The 11,338-nt window shown below is 41.3% G+C and overlaps 1 non-coding gene and 1 pseudogene across 1 annotated transcript; both read right to left on the minus strand.

Moving 5' to 3' along the window:
- Positions 1–5,280: 5,280 nt before the first annotated feature.
- On the minus strand, positions 5,281–6,983 carry LOC115499096 (annotated as a pseudogene).
- A 210-nt stretch (positions 6,984–7,193) lies between these two features.
- On the minus strand, positions 7,194–7,275 carry TRNAS-AGA. Its single transcript has one exon. It is a non-coding gene; the product is annotated as a tRNA-Ser (tRNA).
- Positions 7,276–11,338: the final 4,063 nt, after the last annotated feature.

Here is an 11,338-nt window from a genome sequence, read left to right on the forward strand (position 1 = left end):
AGAGAGAGAGAGAGAGAGAGAGGATCCCAAGCAGTTTCGGCACTGCCAGTGCAGAGAGCAATGCAGGGCTCCATCCCGCGAACTGCAAGATCATGACCTGAGCCAAAATCGAGAGTCGGATGCCACCCAGGCACCCCAGGAATGGATAGCCTTTAATCAAAAATTAAAATCAAGTTGCTGAAGGTCATATGACCAGGAAGCAGTAGAGTCAGGATTTAAAGCTAATTCTCTCTGAATTCAAAGCCAGGGTTGTACCAGGCAAAGTCCTCTGACTTTAAGGTGTTACAACTCAAATTCCTAAAATTAACATACCTAATCCCTGAGGACACTACATGTTATTAGTACAATAAAAAAGCTAATCAGCTGCTAACGTAACTTTCAAGTTTCTAGGGAGAAGAGCAACTTTTAGAATCAACATAGATGCCCTGTTTAAATATCGATTAGCATGGCTGCTGTTAACAAGGAATTTCAAAATTTCACTATTTTTTAAAAAATTCTTTTAATGTTTATTTTTGAGAGAGAGAGAGAGACAGAGCATGAGCAGGGGAGGGGTAGTGAGAGACAGGGAGACACAGAATCTGAAACAGGCTCCAGGCTCTGAGATGTCAGCATAGAGCCCAACGCAGGGCTCGAACTCGGGAACAGCAAGATCACTACCTAGGCTGAAGTCAGATGCTTAACCGACTGAACCACCCAGGCATCCCTCAAAATTTCACTATTAAAAACAAACCTAATAAAATCAACATGATGGGTATTTCAAATTACAAAGCACAAAACTGCCAATACTATAGTCTTATAATCATGACAGCTATAGTTAGAAGTGAAATGGTATTTGTGGGTGTGTATAAAGCAAGTAAAATCAATTGCACAGTTTAACCTACAGATTATTTAGAAAACACCCATATTGAAAAGACATGTAAGTTGCTCTCTAAATAAGAGCACAGTATTTTTTTTCCTGTTCTCCTGCTAGGTAATGAATTATTTATAATTAACCAACTCCTATTTAACATAATTTGCTAAAGTATGCAGCTTAGATTTTATTTTGCCAAAATTATCATCAATCATGGTTCACTGCTTTTGAATTTTCACATTTGGTTTAGAGGTTCTTTCTTCCTTTAATCCTCTACTAAGTCAAACTGCTTGCAAATATGTTTTACAGCAAATCCGCACTAAGGGAATGACTACTTGTACTTTTCCTTTGTGCTTCAGCTCTGCCTTATCCTGGAACTGTTATTTTAAGGTAATGGCTATACATTCTCAGTTGTTTGATAAAGTGAAGACTTGTTTACAAAGTACAGAATAGTGTATAAGGTATACTATTTCACAACTGTGTAATTACACCAACTGAGGCTTCAGTTAACGAGTTCCTCAAATGGTTTTGGAAGAGAGATCACAATGTGAAAAGCATGGTTTGAAAGGGATAGAGATTATCTAGTCCATCAGAGCTCCATCTCAAATATTCCAGAAAGATAGTTTTATATCCTATTTTCAAAAACTGTCCAAGAAAAAGATTCCAAGTTAAAATCTTGTATGAAATAATAATCCCCCAAATGATTCTATTACTGATTTTTCATGTGTGAAATGGCACTGGAGATGTGGTTTATAAATTTGAAATGACGTCTGAACCAGTTATTTTCTTTAAAATGTATAGTTTCATTTGAGAGGCCTTATTAAGTAATTCTACGGGTAAATTCACAGAGCCATGGCCTGAAAACCTGCTTAACCCCATCATGATCAGAATGGATATTCATAAGCATCCATATTCAGTACTCGTTCTAGGAACTCAATCACTCCACTGCCATCTGCCAATATTTACTTGGCCTCAGGCTTCAATTAAAATGGGTTAGGAAAACCCTTCCTCAGTGGTATAGGAAAGTGGGAAATAATGGGAAATTAAGTGATGCCACACAACATTAAAAAGATGGTGCAATTTCAAGGAAGAAATACCGAATATTATTCATGGTTTTCATGTAGTACATGAAGTAGTTCATCAAGGTCAGCTTTTTCTCATGTCTATTTTTCAAGCACCCCATCTCCATATTGTGGGCATTTTTCTGAATAGCCTTACTAAATACATTGTTCTACTAGGATGATTTTTTCATCCTCCCATCCATGCAGATGTTTCCGTGTGGACACAAAGAAATCCTTCTCTAGTCTGGTCATTCTATTCATTTTTTCAAATGTAGTTAATGTCTCAGGCTTCAAGGCAACAGCTTCAGTGTGTAGTCCTTGCTCTATAGCCTTATGCTTGGTAGTGTTTGCAGCACCTGTCACCCTACAATACCAACGGTGGGTATTCAATAATTGCTTGTTGGTTATAACAAAAGCCAAGATATTTCTTCAGAGAAACAAGTTATATTTAATGTAGTAGGAAAACATGATATCAACTTTACTACAATCACCTCATCTATAAACAATATTTCATGGGCCCAGAGACTAAAGCAGAAATGAGGAAATAGGATCACAGTAGAGGAAAACTTAAATAGAGTTGTATTGTCAAACTTGCATGTGAATGTGGTGTGTTGGTGTAGTTTTTGTAACCAGCTAATAGCTAATCTCAACTATGATATTCACAGGTATCTGAACCACTAAACACAAAAATGTTAGCTAAAATGGGACACTTTTGCCTAAAGGGGCAGCAGAGTGCTTTCAAAGAGAGAGGCACCTGGGTGGCTCAGTGGGTTGAGTATCTGACTCTTGATTGTGGCTCAGGTCATCATCCCAGGGTGAGCATGAGGCTGCTTAAGATTCTCTCCCTCTGCTCTTCTCCCCTGTTCATGCTGAGGGAGGGAGGGAGGGAGGGAAGTAGGGAGAGAGAGAGAGAGAGAGAGAGAGAGAGAGAGAGAGAGAATGAGAGAAAGAAGGATTTTATCTATCCTTTGTTTGCATACCATCTTTATGCATTTGTATTGCTTACAGTGAACACTTACAAAACTAAAAGTAAAATTCTGCACTGTATATATAGCTCAATGAAATAGAAAGGCTAATGACACTTGTGGATGTATTATCATGACTTTTTCTGAAGTCTTAAACATGGCATGCACTTGAGAGGGAAGGATGTTACAATACTATCTCATTGAACACTGAACTTTGCTTTTCCTTTTCATACCTGATCTATGGCACAAAGGTTTATATCAAAATGTTGGGTTTGAGTTTCTGTACTGAAACAGAAAGAGGGTACCCAAGACATTGCCTAGGTCACAATCAAGTGACTCAGTATATTCAATACAATTTACTAAACATATTTGACTTCATTATGAAAGTTGTTCCATTTTTTAACTATGAGATGCAATAAAGCTTCACTTTTTGCCAAATTGTAAGAGAGTGTTTCACTTATATTGTTCTTAAGAAATATAAATACTGACTTTTAGTGATACTGTAAGAAAAATCAATTCCTGTTAGAATATATTCTATAATAGAAGCATGAACCAGCGAACAATGCCTTTCATCTGATTGTTACATAGATTGTTTTAAATTTTTATTGTAGGCTTTAGTGCTAGATAATAAATAAAGAAATCAAACTATATTTTTGTAGCCTATATAAAGCTAGGGCTGTGAAACCATTTCAAAACTTTTATTTATACTTAGGAAAACATGGTATTAATGCCTGTGGTATAAAACTGTATCATTTTCCTTGATGAACATATAAAACACATTTATTACCTTTTATATACATATGTATAGTTTCATAGTGTTGTGTCAGCCATTCATTAACTACAACCCCCAAACAAAACAAACTCTGTTCCTTCTAGGACACATATAATTAAGAAGTAGGAAACTGGGCATGTCTGTCCTTCAAAAGCACCTGGTAAAGCTTCCAGGCTCCAATATGGGTCATCTGTGCCCACAGTCACACACAGCCCTTTGAAATTTCTTAAAATGACAAAAATGACTGTCCAAACTAGTGATGCAAAAGTATCTGTAAATCCTGTATAATCAGTAGCTAATGGCAAAACTTTGATGTATAAAAATATGAGACAAAGATGTTTGATGTACACATAAGGGTTGACTTTACAGGAGGGAGGTTGACAAGATAGGCAAGGTTCCCTGGTATTATTGTGAATAGCGCCCCCTGGAGGTGCAGAAGGCTGTGCTTAGGAACACGTTCAATTCTTTTTTTTTTTTTTTTTTTAAGGTTTATTTATTCTTAAGACAGAGATAGAACGTGAACAGGGGAGGGGCAGAGAGAGAGGGAGACACAGAATCTGAAACAGGCTCCAGGCTCTGAGCTGTCAGCACAGAGCCCGACGCGGGGCTCAAACTCATGTACGGTGAGATCATGACCTGAGCCGAAGTCGGATGCTCAATCAACTGAGCCACCCAGGTGCCCCATGAACACGTTCAATTCTTAAACCAAGGGAAGAGCATCCACTGGCTTTGGTAAGTACAACTTAACGGAGAGAAAAGGCTGAAAAATAAAGATACGTATCCACGTAAAGATACGTAGCCACATCAGTTTGAGAGTCCTCTAAATTAGACACATTTCCCAGGAATGGACTTCGTTAACTGGGAAAGCAATCAGAAACTGCATAAGTCAAGAAAGAGCCATTAGCAGAGCTGAACAGTCATTTGAAGCTTACATTTGGTGACCCTAATGCCCTCATGAAGGTGAAACTCCTAACAGGTCATGTGGGATCCCTGCAAATCAAAACAGCAATTAATTCAGGACACAAATGGTTTCACCTTAAACAAAGCTATGTATCAAAAACAACACTAGTAACGTCATTTTAGGAGTTCAAAGCTCTTTAGGTTATGCATCAGCACCGGTATGAGATGCAACTATTTATCAAGAAGCCCAAATTTAAAACGACAAAGTGGAAGGACTTTTGCCAAGGCAATTACGTATTGCACAGTCACAGAAGCACATGTTCCAAAAGCCAGTTTGTTCGGGCTTGATAATTTCAGAACTGTTCTGGATTTTTAATAGCCTCTCAGTTAGGAATGAACCAGTAGCTGGCGTGTAGATATCAATCAACAGCTTCAAAACCCTTTGGGAGTTATTGCACCTAACTCCAAAGGGAACTCCCCAGGAGAAGCCTGAATAGGAGGCAAACATATTGCAAACAAAAGTTCACATACACAGCTTGCACTCATTCATACATCTTCCCCTGAAAACTAAAACGTCCTGGTTCCAAGTACTCTCGCTTGGGAAAAGAGAACTCAGATGGACTTCTATGTCAGTAAGTGAACACATTCACTTGGGTAGAGACAGAACTAATTCACTGCATCAAAACAAGAGCAAAAACTAATGTGGCTTATTTTAAAAGATGGTTTCTAGACTCAGTGAAAAATAGAAGGTGTCTGGGAGCCTGCCAGGAACACAGCAGAGAGGCTGAGCTGCAAGGACATCTCTGGTCTGCTTGCCAGTTCGGCGGTGGCGATTAGCCCAGCGGCCAGGTGCGTGATGCAGATAGAAGCCACTCCAGTTCTCATCCTCTTCCAGATGGCAGAGCCGCTGGCTGCCCTGACTGTGGCCTCCACGAGTGCGTAATTACATTCCTGGCCCTCCTAGACTTCATTCAGCAAAATATTCAGCTTCTCTTCATAAATTTGGGCTTCAGGGAATTCTACCTTGGTCTGTTTCTTCACAGTGGTGTCGATAATGGAGTTATAACAAAATCAGCAATCTTTAAGCTCTCGTCCTAAAAGGATCAAGAGCACAATTTGTCCCCGATACCATCCTTTTATGAATAGGATCCTTCCATTAAAGCTCAGGGACAGCTCGCCATGCAGTTAAGTTGTCCAACAAATTGTTGTCAGGTATCTTAGTATATGAATATCTGTTTCTTCTGTTATTCAGAAACAGCACGGCTGGCTTACTTGAAGTTGCCATAAGTTTTTGTTCTTCCTTGGAAGAGATGGTAGCAGGATATCTGCAGCAGGACTCTTAAGTGCCTTTGTTTTGTAGGCCTGCCTGGCACTCATCCAAGAGCCCCTTAACCTTGGCCTCTGCTGAGAGCTCCACCGTCTTCTCCTGGCTCTGGGGCAATGAGACTGCTCCATCATGAATGCAGGTGAGTATTTCACCTAAGTGACTCCTGAATTGTTTATTTATATCATAGAACACATTGCTTACAGTGTCTAAGTAGAATCTACATCGAAGACTGAACAGAATTACTGCAAATTGCACAAAAACATACCATCAATGAATTCAATAGTATCACATAATTAGGCTACTGGTGTTTTAAATGCTTTGTATTATGTAAAAATCTTCCATCACCTGTTTGAAAATGTTTTAATCAAATCAGAAAAAAAATGGTGTTTTTGTAGGAATGGAAAACAAGTTTTTGTTATTTCATATTTTAAATAATGAAATATACAATGTGTTTTCAGAAGTAAATGAGATTTGGGTAATGAAGGAAAACTTCTTGTTTAAGCCATTTTCTCTTCTGTAAAGAACTTTAGTAATCTTTTCCCTTTTTATCTGACAGGACACAATTAGATAGCTTTGTCTATTGTTTATTTTATGATTAGTCCCAAATGCATTTGCTTTAATTATAAATAGCATACTTAACTGGACCATTAAAACAAGACTAAGTGATTTACATATAAGGATAATTTCAGCAATTTGACATGGGATTAGCTCTGAATTTCCTGGTAGCCAAGGTAACAAGGGAAAATTGTATGTGATAGATAAATTTTATGGTCTGGTGAATTGAAGCAGTATTGGGCTGGAGCAAATTTATTTCCTGACAGAGTGTATTATACACATGTATAATAAATTAATTTAGTACAACATGTTTGGAAATGCAAAGCATTTACAACTAGTAAGTATATTAGATTCTATTATAAAGAGCTACCTTGAATTCCACTATACCATTGCTCTTTTAAGAAAAAGATCATTCACCCGGACGCTGACGTGCTCGCGCAAAAGGGCGCAGGGGGTCCGCGAGTCCTGGCGGAGCTGGCCAGCCCGCGGGGCCGGAGGTCGGAGCTGTCCCTTTTTGCGCGACCTCGCGACGCTTTGCTTTTCTTCGCTCCATATTGGCGTGTTTTGTTCCGTCTCCCCCTCCTGGGCTCAGGTTGTAACCACAATCACGCGACACCCTAGCTCCCTCACGCGCTCCTTTTACGGTCCCATTGGGGTCCCCATTGTATTCCAACCGTTCAAAATTCCTTAAATAATCTGCGGGAAACACTGGGAAGAACTCTCCGAAACGAAAACAAGTATCGGCAGCAAAAGTTCACCTTCCCGTAGTCGGCAGGATTCGAACCTGCGCGGGGAGACCCCAATGGATTTCTAGTCCATCGCCTTAACCACTCGGCCACGACTACTGCTGCTGTTAATTTTGGCAGTGAGATCTATGTAGACTCTTCACACGAGTGTGTACAGTGTAACAGGGGCACCTCCTGACCAGCCAAACCCTGAGCAAGACTCAGAGCGAACCGGGTAGATGCCAGTGCCGAGGGCAGTGCCAGGGCAGAGCTGTGCCAGCCCAGCTGTGGCTACTTCCATCTCCTTTCAAGTTTAACTTGGTTTACAGAAATTATTAAAAGTAAGTCTTCTGAGGATTCTGGGAAGATGGCGGCGTAGGAGGACGCTGGGCTCACCGCGCGTCCTGCTGATCACTTAGATTCCACCTACACCTGCCTAAATAACCCAGAAAACCGCCAGAGGATTAGCAGAACAGAGTCACCGGACCCAAGTGCAGACGAGAGGCCCACAGAAGAGGGTAGGAAGGGCGGCGAGGCGGTGCGCGCTCCACGGACTGGCGGGAGGGAGCCGGGGCGGAGGGGCGGCTCGCCGGCCAAGCAGAGCCCCCGAGTCCGGCTTGCAAAAGCGGAGGGGCCTGACGGACTGTGTTCCGACAGCAAGCGCGACTTAGCAAGCGCGACTTAGCGTCTGGGAGGTCATAAGTTAACAGCTCTGCTCGGAAAGCGGGAAGGCTGGAGGACAAAGGGAGGGTGAGCTGCGGAGCCCCCGGACGACAGAGCTCAGTTTGGCGGGGAACAAAGGCGCTAGCCAGCGCCATCTCCCCCGCCCATCCCCCAGCCAAAATCCCAAAGGGAACCGGCTCCGGCCAGGGAAATTGCTCGCTCCGCGCGAACACCCAACTCTGTGCTTCTGCGGAGCCAAACCTCCGGCAGCGATTTGACTCCCTCCGGCTGCCACAGGGCCCCTCCTGAAGTGGATCACCTAAGGAGAAGCGAGCTAAGCCTGCCCCCCCTCCCGCCGTGCACCTTGCCTTCCCACCCCAGCTAATACGCCAGATCCCCAGCATCACAAGCCTGGCAGTGTGCAAGTAGCCCAGACGGGCCACGCCACCCCACAGTGAATCCCGCCCCTAGGAGAGGGGAAGAGAAGGCACACACCAGTCTGACTGTGGCCCCAGCGGTGGGCTGGGGGCAGACATCAGGTCGGACTGCGGCCCCGCCCACCAACTCCAGTTATACACCACAGCACAGGGGAAGTGCCCTGCAGGCCCTCACCACACCAGGGACTATCCAAAATGACCAAGCGGAAGAATTCCCCTCAGAAGAATCTCCAGGAAATAACAACAGCTAATGAGCTGATCAAAAAGGATTTAAATAATATAACAGAAAGTGAATTTAGAATAATAGTCATAAAATTAATCGCTGGGCTGGAAAACAGCATACAGGACAGCAGAGAATCTCTTGCTACAGACATCAGGGGACTAAGGGACAGTCACGAGGAGCTGAAAAACGCTTTAAAGGAAATGGAAAACAAAATGCAAACCACCACGGCTCGGATGGAAGAGGCAGAGGAGAGAATAGGTGAACTAGAAGATAAAGTTATGGAAAAAGAGGAAGCTGAGAAAAAGAGAGATAAAAAAATCCAGGAGTATGAGGGGAAAATTAGAGAACTAAGTGATACACTAAAAAGAAATAATATACGCATAATTGGTATCCCAGAGGAGGAAGAGAGAGGGAAAGGTGCTGAAGGGGTACTTGAAGAAATAATAGCTGAGAACTTCCCTGAACTGGGGAAGGAAAAAGGCATTGAAATCCAAGAGGCACAGAGAACTCCCTTCAGACGTAACTTGAATCGATCTTCTGCACGACATATCATAGTGAAACTGGCAAAATACAAGGATAAAGAGAAAATTCTGAAAGCAGCAAGGGGTAAACGTGCCCTCACATATAAAGGGAGACCTATAAGACTCGTGACTGATCTCTCTTTTGAAACTTGGCAGGCCAGAAAGAATTGGCACGAGATTTTCAGGGTGCTAGATAGCAAAAATATGCAGCCGAGAATCCTTTATCCAGCAAGTCTGTCATTTAGAATAGAAGGAGAGATAAAGGTCTTCCCAAACAAACAAAAACTGAAGGAATTTGTCACCACTAAACCAGCCCTACAAGAGATCCTAAGGGGGACCCTGTGAGACAAAGTACCAGAGACATCACTACAAGCATAAAACATACAGACATCACAATGACTCTAAACCCGTATCTTTCTATAATAACACTGAATGTAAACGGATTAAATGCGCCAACCAAAAGACATAGGGTATCAGAATGGATAAAAAAACAAGACCCATCTATTTGCTGTCTACAAGAGACTCATTTTAGACCTGAGGACACCTTTAGATTCAGAGTGAGGGGATGGAGAACTATTTATCATGCTACTGGAAGCCAGAAGAAAGCTGGAGTAGCCATACTTATATCAGACAAACTAGACTTTAAATTAAAGGCTGTAACAAGAGATGAAGAAGGACATTATATAATAGTTACAGGGTCTATCCATCAGGAAGAGCTAACAATTATAAATGTCTATGCGCCGAATACCGGAGCCCCCAAATATATAAAACAATTACTCATAAACAGAAGCAACCTTATTGATAAGAATGTGGTAATTGCAGGGGACTTTAACACCCCACTTACAGAAATGGATAGATCATCTAGACACACAGTCAATAAAGAAACAAGGGCCCTGAATGAGACACTGGATCAGATGGACTTGACAGATATATTTAGAACTCTGCATCCCAAAGCAACAGAATATACTTTCTTCTCGAGTGCACATGGAACATTCTCCAAGATAGATCATATACTGGGTCACAAAACAGCCCTTCATAAGTTTACAAGAATTGAAATTATACCATGCATACTTTCAGACCACAATGCTATGAAGCTTGAAATCAACCACAGGAAAAAGTCTGGAAAACCTCCAAAAGCATGGAGGTTAAAGAACACCCTACTAACGAATGAGTGGGTCAACCAGGCAATTAGAGAAGAAATCAAAAAATATATGGAAACAAACGAAAATGAAAATACAACAATCCAAACGCTTTGGGACGCAGCGAAGGCAGTCCTGAGAGGAAAATACATTGCAATCCAGGCCTATCTCCAGAAACAAGAAAAATCCCAAATACAAAATCTAACAGCACACCTAAAGGAAATAGAAGCAGAACAGCAAAGGCAGCCTAAACCCAGCAGAAGAAGAGAAATAATAAAGATCAGAGCAGAAATAAACAATATAGAATCTAAAAAAACTGTAGAGCAGATCAACGAAACCAAGAGTTGGTTTTTTGAAAAAATAAACAAAATTGACAAACCTCTAGCCAGGCTTCTCAAAAAGAAAAGGGAGATGACCCAAATAGATAAAATCATGAATGAAAATGGAATTATTACAACCAATCCCTCAGAGATACAAACAATTATCAGGGAATACTATGAAAAATTATATGCCAACAAATTGGACAACCTGGAAGAAATGGACAAATTCCTAAACACCCACACTCTTCCAAAACTCAATCAGGAGGAAATAGAAAGCTTGAACAGACCCATAACCAGCGAAGAAATTGAATCGGTTATCAAAAATCTCCCAACAAATAAGAGTCCAGGACCAGATGGCTTCCCAGGGGAGTTCTACCAGACGTTTAAAGCAGAGATAATACCTATCCTTCTCAAGCTATTCCAAGAAATAGAAAGGGAAGGAAAACTTCCAGACTCATTCTATGAAGCCAGTATTACTTTGATTCCTAAACCAGACAGAGACCCAGTAAAAAAAGAGAACTACAGGCCAATATCCCTGATGAATATGGATGCAAAAATTCTCAATAAGATACTAGCAAATCGAATTCAACAGCATATAAAAAGAATTATTCACCATGATCAAGTGGGATTCATTCCTGGGATGCAGGGCTGGTTCAACATTCGCAAATCAATCAACGTGATACATCACATTAACAAAAAAAAAGAGAAGAACCATATGATCCTGTCAATCGATGCAGAAAAGGCCTTTGACAAAATCCAGCACCCTTTCTTAATAAAAACCCTTGAGAAAGTCGGGATAGAAGGAACATACTTAAAGATCATAAAAGCCATTTATGAAAAGCCCACAGCTAACATCATCCTCAACGGGGAAAAACTGAGA

Source organism: Lynx canadensis, chromosome D4, assembly GCF_007474595.2.
Source record: "Lynx canadensis isolate LIC74 chromosome D4, mLynCan4.pri.v2, whole genome shotgun sequence".
Taxonomy (NCBI): Eukaryota; Metazoa; Chordata; class Mammalia; order Carnivora; family Felidae; genus Lynx; species Lynx canadensis.